General features: G+C 46.7%; 1 protein-coding gene and 1 long non-coding RNA gene across 7 annotated transcripts in view; one reads left to right on the top strand and one right to left on the bottom strand.

The window, feature by feature from the left end:
- The window catches only part of LOC143375016 (uncharacterized), a 29,502-nt gene extending 16,327 nt beyond the window's left edge, over positions 1-13,175 (top strand). The window contains exons 2-3 of the long non-coding RNA XR_013086785.1: positions 11,330-11,530; positions 12,500-13,175. This is a non-coding gene — a long non-coding RNA (uncharacterized LOC143375016). The remainder of the gene's footprint in view (positions 1-11,329; positions 11,531-12,499) is intronic.
- Positions 1-17,345, bottom strand: part of Lar (tyrosine-protein phosphatase Lar) — a 219,864-nt gene extending 202,519 nt beyond the window's left edge. For 5 of the 6 annotated variants that reach the window (XM_076823994.1, XM_076823999.1, XM_076823997.1 and 2 more), the window contains exons 1-2: positions 17,161-17,345; positions 16,221-16,327 (exon numbers count right to left, since the gene is read on the bottom strand). The gene's annotated coding sequence lies outside the window, so the exon portion shown is untranslated. The remainder of the gene's footprint in view (positions 1-16,220; positions 16,328-17,160) is intronic. The other variant, XM_076823996.1, reaches the window with a different exon arrangement.
- Between the last annotated feature and the right edge of the window lie 1,940 nt (positions 17,346-19,285).

Here is a 19,285-nt window from a genome sequence, read left to right as displayed (position 1 = left end):
GGGTAGAAAGGAGGACAGATAAGAGAAGAGAGAAGGGAAGAGCGAATGGACTAAGCAGTGTTTATCGTACGATTGCCGGAGGTGGCTATTTTGGCGGTGCACTGTCACCGCGTCGTGTCGCGTCGCGTCGTAACGGAAATAAAAGGAAAAAAAAAGAAAAACGTACATCCGCAGGTTCCAACGCTTTCCTCCAAACTATCCACGGTCCCATTATCCGGGCTACGCTCCCCCGAGATTTCATCCAGGCCGCGACTAGCTTGCTCCTTCCTCGCTTCTAAACGAATAATTTTACCGTGCCATCGATTCGTTCCATCTCGAAGCACGCTCTTGGAAAATACTGTTCCCATTCACCGATAAACAATTCTTCGCCCGGCTAAACGACACCGGAGCCTTCCTGCTTTCCCTGCCCGCTTCGAAGAGCCCAGGTAGCATCCTTGGCGGAGATTTCACAGCGAAATTACTGGACGGACGCGACGGCGCGGAGCTCCCACCTCGACAACACAAAGTAGGTACCTACGTCCGAAGCGTTACATAGACCGCTTAAATTTTTTAACTACAGCTTGCCGCCTCGTTGCTCCGATTTTCTGCTCCCGAGTATTCCCGAGAGTGATTTTTCCAAGGTATTTCGCGCGTAAAAACTTTATCGTTGCACCGGCTAGACCCACGTAAATAAATAATCGAGGAATTTGGCTGTTGGCGAAGCAGAGAATTTCAGCCCCCCCCCCCCGCAAACCTCGTAACGAATCTTTACTCCCGAGAAAGTCGATGCCTCGGACCGTAGAAACTGGACCACTTATTAATGAGAAACTCTATAAGAGGAAGCGGACCAAGTCAAGATTGACAAGACGAGAGATCTATTCTGGACGTAACGTACTGTTACGTGTGCGTTGAGAAAGAAGTAACAGCCAGCAAACAGGCGCAGGACAATTCGATATCTCGCGACTTGCGGTGACCCGATTCCAAAAATGGGGGTGGTTTCTGTCTTCTGCTTCGTTCTCGCTTTATCCCGCGAGCAACGGGTATAAATACATCGAACGTAAGTAAATCTGCCTTCGACCTGGCACGTACCAACTCGGGCGCACAGAGAACGGGAAGAAGAAAACGGACTGCTAAAGAAGACGCTGCTTCGGAGGACTTGGAACGCGACTACGCCAACGACGTTTTCCACTTCTATATCCTTTACTCCTTTACTCCTTTAGCAGACAACGAGAGTGGGCACTCGGAACGCGCGAACAAAATACAGAGCAGGAGAATACGTGCGAAGCAGAGAGGTGACGAGGATGTCGGATAAAAGCTTCATGACTTAGTGATGAACTTGCCTTCCCCGTGCGAACCGATTCCCCGAGCGCGTATAACCTACTAGGAGGCGAAACTTGTATGCCCGATTCTCATAGCCGATTTACGTCGCGTTAAATCAAACGCGAATCATTAAGGAGAGGCTGTGAGCAAAACGTCAGGGCCGAGAACTCTTTTCCATGTCGATCGGATCTGCGCAGCCCTTCCAACTCTACCGCCAGAGATAGAACGTCATCTCGCAGTTCATGCGCTCGGCTTTTACACGCGCAGCGATGTTTCGCAGCTTGTTGGACTGTACGCCTAAGTCGCCACGCAAATTTATATATCAGTGCAATATATCGACGTAAATCCCTTTATGAAGGAAATACAGAAGACTAATAAAGGTCGCAGCGGGGCATCTAATAAACTACACCGGCTTATACGGTTGCGACCCCACATTCGCGCTCGCACCCACACCCTAAGAGTGCGTCGTACTCTTGCGAAACGCACTGCCAGGTACTCGTATCATCAGCTGCGCAATAACCAGACCGCCGCGTCGATCGCCTGCTTTCATTTGCTTTTGCGAGATTGATACCGAGGAGAATTTATTTTCACCTGCCAAACTGGCTCGCAAATACACTGACAATCTAGTTAGAAATCGTGTGTGGGTTCTGACACGGCTGGAAAGTTCACTGGGTCGCGCGACTCGCAGAGACAGATATTTATTATTACTGAACGAGGGAAGAGTATCTTATCGAATTCGGATTACGTTCCGTGTAATGAATCCATGGAATTTTAAGGGGGTATACCCGTTTGAACGCTCGGGAAATGTGTACATTTTGTGGATTTTTTTTTACCAAGTCAACGGCTCGACGAAGATTTCCAGATTTTGTATTATGTTTACACAGTATCGTGAACTACTTAAACAAAAGTTTCAGTTCAAAAACTGAAAAAAGCCCTGGTGGCCCTGAAAAAAGCTGTATGTCCTGTCTGAAGTGAAAAGCAGTAAAATTTTCTTATAAAATCTTGAAAAACAGAGAAAAGGTGAGAGATCAAAGATAAAGTTAGATTTTTCTCAGAGAAAAGTCAACGTTTTTTCTTTATAAATAATAAACGGGGAGTCGGAATAAAAAAAGCCGCCGTTGGTCGATGCGGAATCTTATTACGGTTCTGCATGCAAAATTGGAAGTGAATCGGTTGAACGTAGCGCGAGTAAAAACTCGCCACCGTAATGAAAAATGTAGTTCCGCTGCGATCGGTCGAGCCGCCCCGTGCTACCTGGGTTGTTCCACTCAAATGCCTATATAACTTCGTCGATCTTCCGAATTTTAATATATTCCTGAGTTGATTTATAACATTCCTAAAACATCACTCTATGAAAATATGTAAAAAAATAAAAAAATCCGATTTTGACACTGTTCAAACGGTTACGCTCCCCTTAAGACATCTATCTACGTGACACGCGGGTCCGAGAACTTTCAAGTATCGATGAATCGATGCAACTGCTGCGCGCTCGATTCGACTGAACGCGAATGCTGAGGGATCAATGAAACGCGATGAAACGCAAGACCCTTGGGCCTTGGAGTATCGTTTTTACTGGTAGGAGTTGTCTCGTTCATGGAGCACGTCACGCGAGCACCTACACTCTATAGAGTAACTCAATCAGGTGTGCTGCAAGCATGCATATTTACTCAGAGTCGGCTAATGTTACACACCTATGTAAACTACGGGTTCTGTTGATCCTACCTGCCTGCAGGTCGAACATCTACCTGGCTTTGAGCAAGTATCTGCTCTCTGTTTCCAAATTCCCGGCAACCTAATTCGGCTTCGTTAAAAAGGGGGGGTTGCACGTTGGTATGCGACTACCCTGGCCCGAGCTAAAGGAATACAGATCGATAGTACTTTGCACGACAGCTTGCCAACCTTTAGATTCTTCCCTGCCCCGGGGTATTGCTTCCTCGAAATAACGGACGGCCGGGTTAATTCGTTTTTGCCCGCATCGGTCGACGCGTCACATCCCCACGAATATGTACAACTCATTGCTCGCAGGTAGAACATCTTCTTGCTTCTCCGCGCATCCCTCAAACTTTAGGGATTTAACATTTAATCCACGGTATACGTTACTTTACTTGATCCCCGCCGCGCTGCGCCGTCAATCATCGTAAATCCATGCAGATTTCACGCGATGGCAAAACCAGAAAATATCCAACAGGACGAGTAAATGGAGGATATTAGCTGGCAGAGCTTCGATGGTAGTGTCCCCATAATTTCATCCCGACGGACGTAAATTTAAAAGATTACGAGCGGGAATATTTTGAAAAGCGCGATAGAAAGGGGAAGCAGGGAAGAGGCGAAAAAGTGGAAAAGGGAGAAAGGGTCTGCCCTGCACGCGTGACTGAGTCAACCACAGTAGGTATATGGAAGAGAAATTCCTTTACTAAAATACGAACGTTCTGGCGATGAAAGGATCGAGGAACAGAGACAAACTGTGACTAAGCTATGCGTATAACAGCAAGTAAGGCCGCGAAAGCGGAAAGGAAAAACCCAACGACCAAAGATAATCGGGCATCCGCCGAATGAATATTCTTTCTCCGCTTAGAGTTGAAACGGTTGAATTGAAACTGCTAAAAAGTCGCGATAAATCCATCGCATAGGAAACTGAGGCGATCTCAAGAATTTCCAGCTACGATTCGTCGTCGCACCACCTTTCCGACGCAAAGCTCTTCTCTCCTTACCCTTTTGTCAAACCCGTCACACGGAATATTAGTTTCGTTTGCACAATGCACGGTTCATTCACCACTTGACACGGTACCTATTCGTATTTCTCCCTTTCGACGTTACCTACTTCCTTATCTATAGGCGAAGGCCTCGATGCGGAACTGTTTAGCTCTAAATTCGCTGGGAATTTGCCGGGTTCCGTCGAGCATGCTGCAGCGATTTCTAACGCGATCGTTTTCGCGAGAGAACACGATCCGGTTAAATCGGTATTGGAACAAATATCTTGTAAAATGAGGAGAAGAATTATTGCCATAGGGTGCGTTTAATCGAGCGGACTCTGGTGTACAAGGGATCCTCCCATTATCTTCCCCCTTCCTTTCTCTACCTCTTTCTCTTACTTATCCCTCCCCTTTTCAGCCTTCGCCGTACCTACACTCTTCACCCCTTTCTCTGTTTCTCCGAGACACACACAGCGCAGATCGGTGGACGGCAATGGCGGCGAAGGTAGCGGAGTTTATTGAAGTATCGCTAATCCCTCGGGATGATCCGGTAGGGTAGCGTGGCAGCTGCGTCCTAGCATGCCTTAAACTACGAACTGGTGGCCATGGGATGCCATGATTTACTCGGCCGAGTCTCGAACCCACAATCTGTAAGGCTTAGCGAGTCTGCGATTTCCCGCCCAACTACGACTTCCTAGTTTCGCCAAGCTCGCGATATTAAAACCCATCCATTTTCTCAGCTCTTCCCACTTTAGCCTTCGCTCGTCAACTTCTGCGCCAGCCCACCAGCTCACCCGCGCCACGCTCCGATCGATTACGCGCTACGGCGAAGATGCGATCTATCTTTCCTCTCATCCTGATCCGACCCGAGCACGGCCAGCGCGTTATCCGTCGCCGTAAACGCAAGCAAATCATCATCTCGCAACGAAATTTCGCGAAACTGTCGCTTCTCCCGGTAAACATCACTTTCTTCCGAGTGAAAGAATTTCATTCGTAAAAAAAGGCTGATTCGTCGGCTCGGCTCCGGGGCATTTCCTTGCGGAATAACATCCCTTCGTGGCTTAGTAGGATAGTTCTCGTTACGCTCGTTGATGCCACGGTTTTACGTGTTGTCCTGCCATTTGTAAAGCGGCTCACGTATTTCGGTGATGACGTCACGCGTGAAGAGAGCAAAATATAAAGCCGCACCAAGACCCTCTACCGAACTCCAGCCAGGTGGATTCGTTCGAGCAGAGTTTTAGTAAAGAGAAGCTACGGAAAAGAGACAGGTATGGGAATGGCGTATGAAAATGTATAGCCGCGAAATTTCGTAATTCTATCTGGACCTGCGTAAGTGCATATTTAAGCGGACCGCCACACCGCCACCGAGCGCGGACAACAGAAAAAGGTGGCCGAGTCAAGGGGTTCTAATTCGACTACTCCGTTTAATCAAATACGGTGAACAATTAGCAATATAAAAGTCCGTAAACGTACAGCTATTACAGTGAATGCTGTCGATTTTCTGCGTCACCATAATCTCCTCGATGCTGTACCTATTGGTGATCAGAGGAGACTGATTAATCGAATGGACGCTTATTGCAGGACTATCGCTAAGCTCGGGGCAATGTCGACAGGGTATTCACGAATCCTGCAGTTCGTCGATCAAACCAAAGTAATTAACGCCGTGATGCGTTTAAAGAGAGATATTGTTCAATAGCCAGCCCTCTGTTAGCCCTAAGCCGCTACCAATTCCTACCTGATAGGTAGGTATCACCTTCGTGTCTATTTCTGAAATGTACCTAAGTAGTACTCATCGAACCATTCTAAATACAGGCAAGATAGGTATACAGAAAAAACAGGACATAAGCTTAATGCAAAAGATCCCTGAAATATGTGTCAATATTATAGAATGTGTGGGATCAGCAACCCCCTATGCCAACTTGCCCGGATCCCTTAACTCCCAACTCCTACTTAATGGACGCGTCCTATGCGATTTTGGAAAAATTATTTTGAGACAAATGGCAGCTGTGCAAAGTTGAAGCATCGGTATTTGGCAAAAAATCGTTCGTTTTTCGAGTGTGCAAAAAATCTAGGCAAAAAAGAAGAAAAAGCTCCCGATAGCGCTTAGATTTTTAACCCTAAAATAAGCCTGCAAAGCCTCGAGTGAATCGGTTCGTTAATCTTTGAGTTATGTGTGTCAGCGACTTTGAAAACGTGATTTTTTAGGAAACCGCGTTTAAAGTTTTGGGTCCGAGGGCTACAACGGGGGGCACCTACCTACTTACACCCGTGTAACTTTGTCAAGTTTGGTCGAATTAACTTGACACTTTCAGGGAATATTCTCAAGATTTTCGAAAATTTCTAGGTAGGCCTGCCCCTTAAACGGTTCTCACACTATCCAAGACTATAAAAGCCCCTCTTTGAAAATAAGCACGTCGCTTTGGACCTTTCGACTAGGTTCTCTTCCTCTGGCCTTTTTGCATGAACTGCAGCGTAAGAAATCCATAGAATCGAGTCGAACGAGTAAACGGGATACAGCGAAAGGAAAAGCGGCAGCTCTCGAGCGAGCGAGCGAACGAGAGCCAGTGAATTTACAGGCGGAAGGCGCGTTATTAACATAGAAGCGTCATTTATGCATCGGTCGCTATGTTCCAAAGTAATTACACATTTGCGCGGCCCGATTCGACCGGAATTTATGCGTCCGAAAAGATGTTACGTGTCCGTTAGTTTCGTGCAGGCCAATGATTATTAGTATCCCTAAAATGTGGCGGCAAGTTGTTATTAGCGAGCCATAACGTTAGCATAAAATGTCCCTTGCGATCGGTGGCCAGTGGCAAGCAAAGAGCTACCGACCAAGCCGCTTGCAGAGAAGAGGGCGAATACTATCGGGTTATCGCGTCCAAATCTGGGTCTGGGTAGGGCAACGACGCGTGGTTAAATTATTAAGGCTTCGTATAATTGGCCGTACTGACGCGACACCGCGCCGGCTTGCGGTTTGGCCGTGCGCGGAACACCCGGTATTTCGACCTGTCATCGAATATCTACCTGTGCAGCTAGAGACGTCCGACAGCTTACTCTTGAAACCAGTATTTTTCAGCAATTACGAACTGGCACTTTAACGTGTTTTCATTCGAGAGCCACCCGCTTTATTGTATTATACGTAGTAATTCTACTCGAGGAAATGAAATTCTCCGTTTGGAACCCTCGTAGTTATGCGCGAATCAATCCCGGTACGTTTCTATTGCCGTCCAATGGTCATAATTAATTAATGTAATTTGGTGACGCGATTTACACGAACGTGAGAGAGGAGAAGTGCGCGATACTTCTGGCGAGGTTGAAAACGTTCGTGACTCGTCCAACCATTTCCACCAGAGGCTCACAAAATGGAACAACTTTGACCCCCGTTGTTCCTGCCGAAGTTTCATAGCCTGCTCCGGTGGCTAGGGATCTGTTTGCTGTAAGCGCCACGGACACACGCGTGAAGGCCTTAATTCGTGTCTTTGCCCGTGCGAAAGTAGGGAAGAACAGAACAGGGTTGGGCGAGGAAGAGGTCTGAAGAGGGGAGACGGTATGGACGCACGTGCCTCACGAGGCACCGGTCGCAGTTTATTAAGCGTTATTAAGCGGGAAACGAGAAAAGAGCTCGACAGCGACGGATCTTCATTTTATACGCGCGTCGCGGATACACGCCGCTGCGGATTATCTTGGCGTACAGATGACTGACGTGAAATTCGAAAGAAGAGCCTTTAATCCGCGCCGCGCCGTACCGACTACGAGTTAAGCACAAGCTCCGAACTCTTCCGACCTGCTTCCACGACTAACCGCCAATCAACAGCTCCGGGCGCTGCTTCGATTCCCTCCCGCATGTTTTCTCGATCGATTCGGGTCCGAAGGTGGCGGAACGGCAACGATTAATACCACGAGCCACGATTACTTTATAGCGACCCGTATATTTACAGGGATCGATGGGGATGAAGAGATGAAAGACGAACGGAACGAACCATCGAACCCTTGCGGAATTCCGTCGGATACTAGGAAACGTGAGAGAACAGGTACGGTACACGAAACGGAAGCTTCGATTCTCTGCGATTCGGTAAGGAGGGTAAGGAATTATGAGTTAAGAGGGAAGGCGCGAGGATGAAAAGGAAAATAATGCGCAGTCACGCCGAGGGAAATATTTTCGAGGCGCGGTGATATACAAGGGGAAATGCTCGCAAAGTAAAGTAGGAAAGAAACCCGAGGAGAGCCGAAAGTGGAGCAAACAACTCAACACCATCTTTAATGCAGGACACCTCATGAAGCGAGTATGTAGTAGGTTTCCGCGATACTCTGAACAACGGGGTAGAAGGTGGAAACCTTTCCGAAGGATTCCAGCGTTCTTTCGTGCTAGAGCGAAGAGCACAAAGTAGGTACTTCTGCTGGAGAAAAAGGTATCCCTAACGGGCGGTTTTAGTATCGAACGAGGTAGGCACGCACGGTATCTTGCGCTAGCAACTATCGGAGGCGGAGGCCTGACATAGTTCTGCGCGAATAAAAGCCGGAACTGTTCCAACGGCTGTATCTTAACAACTCTTCTGGGAGGAGATGCACCTCGGAGAGGCTTAAAGTAACGCCGATACGAAGGAAGATGAGCACCGGCATTGGTGATCCGTTGTTACAACCCCTTCGAGAGCTTAATTACTCCTAATTATCTAATCTAATTTTCTTCCTCTCCCTCCCTCCGTCTCTCTTTGCGAGCGAGAAGCAACGAGGACGAACGAAAGAACGGACTGAGGATCGCGACAGCTTTTACGAGGAAACAAGTCCGCCGGTGGTTCAGAGTGACGCGAAGCCGCCGTAAATAGAGCAAGTGAACCGACAACAGGCTTTCTCCACCGTAGACGTTCAAGTTCAAAGTTTAATGAAAAGCGTTACGATGGGTCCGAGTCCGTCTCGCAAGTCAGAGAGAATGGCTCTTTAAATCTTATCCGGATTCGAATGTACGATTATCGGGGAACGAGGAGGCTACACGGAATGGGTGGAATTGGATAAAACGTCGTTAATCGTTGAACAAAGCTGGCATTGTCGCGCTAATCAGCAATGCCCACCTTGATCGAAAATAAATTGTCGAGGGCGAGTACGCGGTGGCGCGTTTCAGCCGAGCACGAACGCCACTTTTCTTTATTGCACTTTCATACGTGTACTGGATACGTTTCAGGGCTGTGCCTTGAAATGTACCAGGCAACCTTTTATCCCCCTCTAATACAGCTTCCCTCGGACACAGCTACGTATGTACGAGCAAGTGTACGTGCCCCGATGATATACTCTCGACGACACGGTCGCACTGATCATCCATGGCAATCGGTTCAACAAGCTCTGAACGCGTCACTTTAAAATTACAGCAATACATACGTGGAAAATGAGAATGCGATTGGTCGGCTGAGCGAAACGTGGGCGCGGGCGGGGAGAACTGACTGCGGAACATAGAATTGAATCGATCGACCGTGGTTCCTCCTGCTAAATCGTATCAAGTTTGCCCGTACGTGCTCTTCAGAGGCTCACGCCCTTGCCCTACGTCCTATTACGTTCGAGAGACGTCAGTTGGACGCGGTAAATAAATTCGCAACTACGCCAGAGACGTAACCTTTATGGCTGCTCTTTGGTTGAAATACGTAACGCCACCGCAGGGGAGTGTTCCGGTCTGTCGTCGGACGCGCGGGGAAGAACCGTTTAACCGATTTAAGACTGGAAGCCATCGAGTGAGTGGTCGGTCGGTCGGTCGATCCGGCGGATCGGTCGGTCGGTCGGTCGTTAGGTCGTTCGGTTGCCCGATTGTAGTCCTTATCACTGGCAGTAACAGGGCTCACTCTCGCGTGCCAATGATTGCATGGTTCCTGGGCGTTCTACTGTGAGGACTGCCGTCGTCGTACTAATACTATTATGGAAGCAGGTCCTTGGATCGCCATCGGCCTACTACCTTCTGTATCCTCCAGGAGTACAGCGGAGATTACGTATACAGTGTCAGTTGCGTGCGTGTCCTAATTACGGCTAATGTCCATTGTTCACTCGTTGGACAGCGCGGGCAATTCTCGGAGCAATCGACCGTTCCCGATGCCGCGAAATCCTCCGAAATCGCCGTGGATCACGCTTAGCGAATCAATGTCTGGACTCTAGAGATTCAGGGGCGGAAAACCCGGCAAACATTTGCCAGTAAACCAGCTCGCAAATCAGGCCCTGGGTCTGCTGAAACGCTGCCTACACCGGAGACCTAACCCAAACGTGTCGCCGAAAGAATTGCACCTCGTACTGCAAATCCGCAAAAGTTTATGCGCAGCGTATCAACAGCACAGGCATAATTCACCTTGTATCGCGGCTATTCGCGCGCAACGCCCGACATAAATTCAATCAAATTTTCACACGGCGGAGTACGATAGAGCACGCGTGTCGCGCATGCCACCGTTGCCGGGAGGTATTTTTGAACAGAGAAACGTGCAAGCCGACATCCACGACATCGCGGTTCACTTCTGCGTAGGTACGTAGATGTTATTCTACGCGCACGCTGCTACGTTTGGATACGGGCTAAGTTACACCAAAAATCATTTTATACTCTATATACCTATATACCACGCACAGAGATCTCGAGAGAAGCTTCGATAAACTTGGACGGGGCTGCACTTGTGGTTGGAAAAGCCGACGATAGAATCGTATAGGTACGTGTTTGTACATCGGTGTAAGCAGGGGTTAACCAATATCTTTATCCCTGAAATAATTATTACGCCCGCCGACGCGGACGCTAGCCTCGCGTTCCGCATTCGATTTCATACACCGAGTTATTCGATTTGTTGGGAACTTTCCTGGACAAATAGCTAGGTATTTGTCTCTCCACGTGTCTCGTACGGCAAGGAATTTTGTTGGCAAATGCGGCTGACACGTTGGTGTTGAATTTTGTTGGACTTTAAAGCGCATTCACCAAACTAAGACGAATTTCCGCTCATATCGTTCGGACACCCCGTTTCCCGTGGCTTAACTTTAATGCGAGAAAGCGTGGAATCACGGGAATCGCGTGGGGCAAAGGCTTAAGCTTGGCTTACGCTTTAAGTGACAGTAATGAAATCAGGTGTCAGTTGGTTTTGTTGGGAAGGTATTCTGGTTTCTTCCGTGCGCGCGGTGCAGGCCGCGGCGCGAGAATCCATTTTACGATAACGAAACGCACACCTACGGCGGACCGCGATCGATCGCAATAAATAAATAAGTTGGAGGAACGGCAGTGTCGAACACGCCGTCTAAAAGTTCCCGTTTAATATTTAAATGATGGCCCAGCAGTGTCGCATGACGCGGCGACTCTTGAAAAATGAGCAAACTTTGTCGAATGTTTCTAGCCGTCGCTGCTCTCGGAAACACCGTTCTTTTTTCCCCCCCGAGCGCACTTAATTAATTGACACGCAAGCTCGTAATAAAGAGCTGCGGAGGGAAAGAAAATGAGCGTGGAAGAGGAAAGGCCAGGGGCCTCGAAAGACGATGAATGGGAAGAAAGGTGAGAGGCAAACGAGAGGCCAGTGAGAACGATGGACCCAGAGAAGGTAAGAGAGTGGGATGTGGCTTGGCAGACCGAAGAGGCTGCTGCTCAAGTATCCGCCTCGGGCAGTAGTTACACTTACACCATACCTCGGTTCAGCTTCTCCCGCAATTCGCTAGTACCTATGCGTATATACTTCGGATCCTCTCGGGCTTTTCCTAAAAGATATACAAGCAGAAACCCCCTTCTCTTTATAGCCAACCCGATCCCTTCACTCCGCATTTCGACCTGCCTCCACGCACGTTTATTTAGCTACTATGTGTACTTGACATTACGTAATTAAATGCATACACCGGCAGTGGGAACTGCCACCCCGGTGTGTATGTATTAACCTACGGAAGATGCATACGTCGCTCTCCAACTACGCCGCCGAGACAACATATGTACCGACGTATAGTTAAGCAGATACGTCGTGCAATCGTTCGCATACGCCGCATATAAAACAACCTTCCCTTCCACTTACTTGCCTCGTCTGTCATCGTTTTTCCCCCGAATCGTTGTGTCGCGGAGAATAATGTAAGATGAAATTACATCCAGAGAGGCACGGATATCAGTGTACCACACGCGGCCGCACGCATAAACGCAAAGGGTTGGAATCTTTCGGCGAGAAACACCATCGCATGCTACCACTACTCGTGTCTACATTTTATTTATCGCCTGTTAACCCGCCGTGACTGTGGCCGACGTAATCGCGGGGTCATTAAAGTCATTAAACCACTACAGAACCACTCTCACCAATCTCTGGCTTATTCCGTGCACGTTCTCCTTCGTGCTATTTTTCCTCGCTTTTGTTAGTTGTCGTGGTAAGCTTTACGAGTGGCAACAACGTGTCTAGCGAATGGCTTCACCGTACAGTAACATACTACCATTTCTCCGATCCTAATCACCTTCACAATAATTTTGTCTTATGTGTTCGGAGATGTTTGCATAGCTCGCGATTCTGCCGCCGTAACAGAGTTCATTTCTGTTGCAGCTCTCGCGGCAGTGGAGTAGCAATGATTAAATAAATATCGCGCGCCGTCGCGCGATAATCGAACGAGCAAGCGAATCGAAGGAGAATGGGAGAAGAAGGTAGAAGAAGAACGCGATGCGAGGGCAAGACAGTAGAATCTGGTTAAAGGAAACTAACAATAAGGAAAGTGCAGCTTTGGTCGAGCGGTTCAAGTTTAATGAACGAATGGGGTCTCCGCAAAAAGGGAGAAGGGGCAATAAAAAAGCTTACCGTCGCTTTTGCGGTCAGTTACTTTTCACCCTTTACTGCTCCTTTTCTCCTCTACATCCTCCGCGCTGCACAGCAGACGAATTGCAGCAAAAACAACAACGCAGGCATTTCACGGTTACGCGAGTCTTTCTCTATTAAGGGTAATCAGAAAATAAAGAGAGAGAGAGAGAGAAAAAAAAATAACAACTATGCGATCCTATGAAATTCCTTGTGCAATGTTTGACTGGTTCTCCTCTTTTATTTCCCTCCTTACCTACGGAGGAGACTCGAATAACTTTAGCCGGTTCTGTGGAACAATGAGGCGACTGCGAATCGATAGTAATAACGGCGATTTAACAGGAACGAATACATTTAACGAGGAATTATGGGCAGATGCGTAAGATTACCCGTAATATCCACATTTAAATCATGTTGAATGCAAAGCAATTGGTTCGGCCGTAGCAATATCAGGACGCGCGTGGAGAGCTATCGATCCGTTGAAAACATTCCCCCGCAGTCTGCAGAAAACGAAGAGGAAGTAGGTAGGAGCGAATTAACAGAACCGATGTCTGAATTGAACCGTGGCACCGCGAGGGTGGCAAATGGGATGGATCTATGTAAAAACGAATAAGAAGAAATGTAATCCAATTGCGGGTAATCGTTGTGCTCGCTGGAAGCTCGTGCGGGCATTCGGGCGAGATATCGAGTGATTAAAAATAATATGCGAGTGCACGTGATCGGAAGTTTGCTCGCGTGTAAGCCAACACGAGCCAACCACGAGTCACGCCGGCTGCCTTTGATTCCCGCTTTTCCACCCTGCTTTCTCCTCCCTCTTTCTCTCCCCCCCGCCCCCCGCCCCTGATCCCTGCACGAACCTAAGTGACAACCCTCTTTTCGACCTACTAGAAATCGTTCGTGTGTGAACTTTGTACCAGCTCTACGCGTGCCACGTGGAAAGCGTGATTAATCGACGGAATAATGGCCTCTGTAGCTACGGTTTTCAGGCAATGTTTCGATGCCCTTCTCCTCAATCGCATCCAACCATATTCGACCACTTACACCGCAACGTCTATGCAGTTCAGTTAAGTTTAGTTAAGGCGAGTTATGTAACTGGGTAGAATAAATATGCGTTTGCCTTCGACGACTTCCATGTCCCTACGATTTCTAATGTTAGGTACTATTGCTAGATGAGAAGAAGACCGACTACCGGCAAGCTGAAATGTCACAGGGGCAAGGGGAATCGCCCGCTCGCTTCACCCAATTCCTTGCAACAAAGTCCGCCGCGTAATGCAGAACGCGAACGAAAGAAATCGCGACTGCCCGCGGATGTGGACAGCCGCTAAGAACCGAAAAGTAGGACTTCTTGGAGGGGATAGGGAGGAGCGAGCGGGCGATTCCCTTTGCACCTGTAAGAATTCAGCTTGTGGATAGTCGGTCTTCTTCTCATCTCGCAGTAGTACTACGTTATGTCACTTCGTCCACCATCGCTCTAATTAGCAATTCCCTTTCTTCGTACAGTAGTGTCTCTAAGCATTCCTAGACTCGCATCTACTGAAAATAATCGGGTCTGAAGGTAAGAGCGGCAGGTGCAACGAACGGTACGCTGCTCGAAGGCACCGCAAGATTCTCGTGTCAGTCGTTATAGTCGTTTCAGTATGATCCATACACGGTTCGGAAGCCTGCGACACTAATTCACTGTCGGTAAAGAAGCTGCTCAACTATCCGCAGTCAGTTCCTCCACTGCCGATAACACATTTCTAGATTGTCGGTAACACGATTCGAGAGGCGTCGGTAAGGACTTACCTTCATGTTTCATACTTTACTCGGGGACGATACAGCAGCATGGTTAAAACGCTTAAAACAGTTTCTTAAACTATCGAACAACGTGTACTTTGTTTAAACGCTTACAGAACAGTTTTTATATAGTGGATGGTAGATCGGTCTGATCCCTCCCCTCAAATAATCATAACCAGCACAGCATCTTTCAACGCGAAGACGTTAAAAAACCAGCATGATCGAAATACCACTTAAAAAAGAAACCTTTACAAGTCGCACGTGATTTCAAGCCTGTGCTCGCATGATCTAACGATTAGTGACCAAAAGCAACATTGCATCTAGCAAAATTCGTAAGAGAACCGAGAGATCGCACTGCTCGAGATCATAAAGGACCGCCGGATATCCATTAGGAACGCGTTGACATTACCTATGCATTGGGTGCTTAAAATTATAGATTTATCAGGGACTAGAGTATAAGTAACTGCGAGAGGTGGTAACGTGTGCCGAGTTGAAAAATTTCGATACTTTTGAAGTATCGACTCATAGCAGGAATCTACCTTACTTCTTACCTAATCGATATCTTGCGTACATGACCACTATAAATTTATTTACGAAAATGGTAGTGGTGCGTGTACGTTGCACCACGCAGTATGCACGCGACAAGTACAAACGAGAACTGTAAGTTGCTTGCGTAAAAAGACTCTTAAGAAAAAAATCTGTAAACAAATCTTAGCACTCTAAGTAACGATTAGGGGCCGTCCTTAAATTAGGTAAGGGTAATTTTGGCGAATTCTTACCCCCTCCTACCCCCGTATAAGAATTTGTAAGATTTGATATTCCAACCCCTGTATAAGAATTTGTAAGATTTGATATTCCAACCCCCTCCTTACGTAATATTGTTTACACTTAATTTTATCAGTTATTAAAATTCTTTTAAAAGTTTATATAATTCATTTAACTCGGTTTCGGGAAATTTAAACTAAAACTACTGTTCTAGAATAATAACAATAGAATTTGTATTTATTGAAAATTAAGTTAAAAAATATTATGTAAAGCGCTACCTGACTCCCCCCCCACGGTAAGAAAACGTAAGAAATTCGCGGCCCCCTCCTCCAGAAAAGCCTTACATAATTTATGGATGACCCCTTAGGTAAAACAACCGAATCGTACGTATGTGTAGAAGAAAAAGCGTTTCGCAAATTTCGGATGTTAAAAAAATAATGCCGACCGAAATACGTGTAACGAAAGGGAATAGTTCCGCGTGGAATTACAGAGTTTCGATTATGTACCGAGATTTTATTCCATAGCATCGTTCTAATACGATCGTGGTGAAAAATTATGACAGAATATATTCAGTAACATTGCACGCCGCAACAACAAAGCAATACATAATACACCGATACTATCACCGAGTAATATCAATGTACGACGCAATTAAAACATAATTTACGCGGGAAATCAATTTCATCGGAAATGAACGATTCAACCATGCAACGTTGCGCGATGCTCCTGTGTGCCCGATATTTTGCGACGGGCATAAGGAAAAAATGTAACTATTACACACAGCCAAAACACTGATAATATTACACGCGAAATGTCTGCATTATATGGAAATAAATAACATGTAAGCACGATTGCTAGAGATGCATGTTACTGAATGCACAATAAAATAAAAACAACAAATAACTAAATAAAAAGTAAACAAAAATAAACATACGTTTCTCTGCAGTTAATGTGTGAACGGTTTCGCGCATTCCCTCCTGGGGCCGCTCTTTCGGTACGCACCTGTATCCTATCTCGATTTCGATCCTCTTTAGGTCCGTTCTGAAAGCAAACAGAGAAAAAACATTAATTTCGCTATGTAACGATTATCGTTCCTGGATACCCATAACATATACGTGGATGCTCTTAAGGTTCAAGACACACGAAGTGTCTATTGTTGATAAACTTGGGAAAACATGATAAACAATTGCCGAGATGTAGAAGACTGCGGCCTGCCGCCTGACTGCGCGTATACAGAACGGTTGCTCAGCTGTCGACGAAACAAGAGAATACGAACGTAAAGAAATAATTGATATTAAGACGAAAGTGATAAGAATACGTTGGACAATGCGAAATGAAGAATGGTACGCGCCTCGGAGTAGGCATTAAACAACGCGACTGTTTAGGAAGATATCGCATAATCGATACTTTTCCTTCGGAGCGTTCGAGCAAAGCAAGAAAAATAGAAAACTGCAGATGTACGAGGCAGGGGTGGTGAAGGAGGCCAGAACGGTTCCGAGAAACTACTAGGAATGTCCACGGGAAAAGTTACGACGAAGGGTAGAGAAAAAAATAAAAACAAACCGTGGAGCGAGTAGGACGGCAGGACGGAAGGACGAAGGAAAGCATGTCGAGATACGAGAGGTTATACGTACTGACGCGCTCGGCTGACATGCGACGCATGCTTGCCTCCGAACTCGGAATGTTTCCTATAGATTATAGAATGTCGTATCGTCGTTCGCCGACTCAACGCGTACGACGCGAAACTCATTGTTCTATTAGCAATTCCTGATTAATTCGGTACACGATGTAAACAAATTGCCTGCCTCCTTGTTTGGAGGGCGACCGTGGAAAGGCAGAACAAACGATTACGCACGGAATAGCAAAACACTTACCACGATTAATCGTATTCACGTCGACCGATCGAGTATTATCACTCGTCCCCCGCTGTTACATTGTTAACCAACGTACACTCTATCCGTCTGCTACACACTGATTCTAAGAAACTCGTGTGAAATATATAAAAAAGGCAACAATTAGGAAAGGGACAAGAAAGTCGCCATAGCGGTGTTGGTACTGGGCGGCCATATTGCTCTGCCTTCCCCCTCTCGACATCTGACGGAGCCGAACGAAAACGGCCGGTTATCCACGAGAAGTAATACCGCGTTCGAGGCAGCAACACGTTGTGCACCCGCCGCCCGGCTCCGCGGTTGTCCTACCAGTTTAGTGTTTACCCTCTTCCTGTTATTTCTTAACTAACCTCGTAAATGTGTAACACGTGGATCCGCTAACCTTATCCAGTGCAGTGATTAGAAGTGAAGTGCATCGATATTTCAAGAATTCCTGCCGATGACTGGTCGATGACGGACGTACTTTCCAACCCGCCTTCGTTCCCTCCAGAGAACAAGAAATTTTCCCTTATTCCCGATCATTGCTGTCGCAGACGACCAAAACCTCCTTCCTGCGGGTCCTTGCATCGAAAGTGAGTGAAATACTCTTTTTTTCTGCCCTTTCGGAAACATTCTCTATTGTCCTCGATTTTGGCGCGTTCCTAATTCGTACATAGCGATCCTGACTATCCATGACTATCCAACCTCGCAAGCTCTTATTCGGTGTATCGTTCGTACTGACAATAAGATACAAACTTATTTTCTGTGCATAACGGTTCGAACTGTAGGTAAACAGTGTGGTTCTCAAGTAAGAGCGGGAATTTGGAATGACTCCCTCACTGACACAACAGATGGCGCCCTAGTGCCCGCAGTCCAGGAATATTCCAACCGTACCTTACGCGAGATTCCCTCGTGTAATCTTCATTTATACATCGCAGTCGAAGAAATACGTAATAATTGGCTTGTGTCGATATCTATATTTGATACGCGAGAAAAGTTAAACAAGCCAAAAGGATTAATATTGTGGGAATAGGTATTATGTTGAAATTATCAGTCAAGTCCTTTAGTAATTCGCTTGGCACTTATTCCACACTTCGTCTAGTGCGCATAAAGAAATTCGTAAACTGTAAGTAGGTGCACGCATGAATTTCTCCGACGTGAGAACGCTCTGTTTCTGAGTTTTAATACTTAAAAGTTCTAACATAAATTCATGACACGTGTCAAATGTCGCGTGCAAGAAATTGCGAGCATCGCAGGATATGTACGTGTTTCTCAAGTTGAGAATTTTCCGTTCGTTATACCTATGTAGAGGGAGCCCGTCGCGTCGCGCAAAGAGTCGTTACGTGAGTTTGGTTATCCGCTACCATATGAAAGCACGCGCGTATATGTATAACTTCCTTAACGAACTCGGCAACGAAGTTTGCTTCTATTTCAATCTCGCATACACGCTTAATTAGCGTCAACAGTTTCGGGATAGTAGCCCGCCAGTTTGTTTTTCCGTTTCTTAATACGTAGATATCTACAAACGCACAGAGACGCAGCTGCGACTCGATTTCGACAGCCTCTGCAACGAATATGCTTTTCCAATTAAGGTGCAGAATATATAGAAATACAGATCCATCCGTCTTGTATCCAATTTATTTCATCCAAATAATTCATCCCAGCACCGAGCGTAACTGTGTTTTCGTTCTTGGCCGTAGGGTACCTACGACATACGCCGATAGAACGGAAAAGGTGGCGGGGTTACGGGGGTGGAGTTTGAAACTCCTATAAACGTGTGTGTAGCGTAGCGATCTCTTTCCATGTTTCTGATTACTTTAGAAACTTTTCCACCAGTCTGGGCAATGCAGCGGAAGCTTTTAGACACTCGTCTCTTTTAGTTTGTTACACGTAGGTATGTACCTACGTATGTGGGTGCGTCAGGCTTTGCAAACAATCATATTCTTCGATGCCAGTTGAACCGTACGCGTGATTATGCCTTCGGAAAATCTGACACGCCTTCTTTGGACACGAAGTCGTAAGAATGTGGAAATCGCTGGCAAGAGAATACGTAGAGAGGGAAGATTTTATCTGTCCGGGGCGATACATCGCATGCGTACGCATCGATGTTTTATTCCGCGTGCATGCCGCT

Source organism: Andrena cerasifolii, chromosome 12 (genome assembly GCF_050908995.1).
Source record: "Andrena cerasifolii isolate SP2316 chromosome 12, iyAndCera1_principal, whole genome shotgun sequence".
Taxonomy (NCBI): domain Eukaryota; kingdom Metazoa; phylum Arthropoda; class Insecta; order Hymenoptera; family Andrenidae; genus Andrena; species Andrena cerasifolii.
The sequence above is the reverse complement of the archived record's forward strand: the minus strand, read 5'-3'. Positions and strand labels throughout refer to the sequence as shown.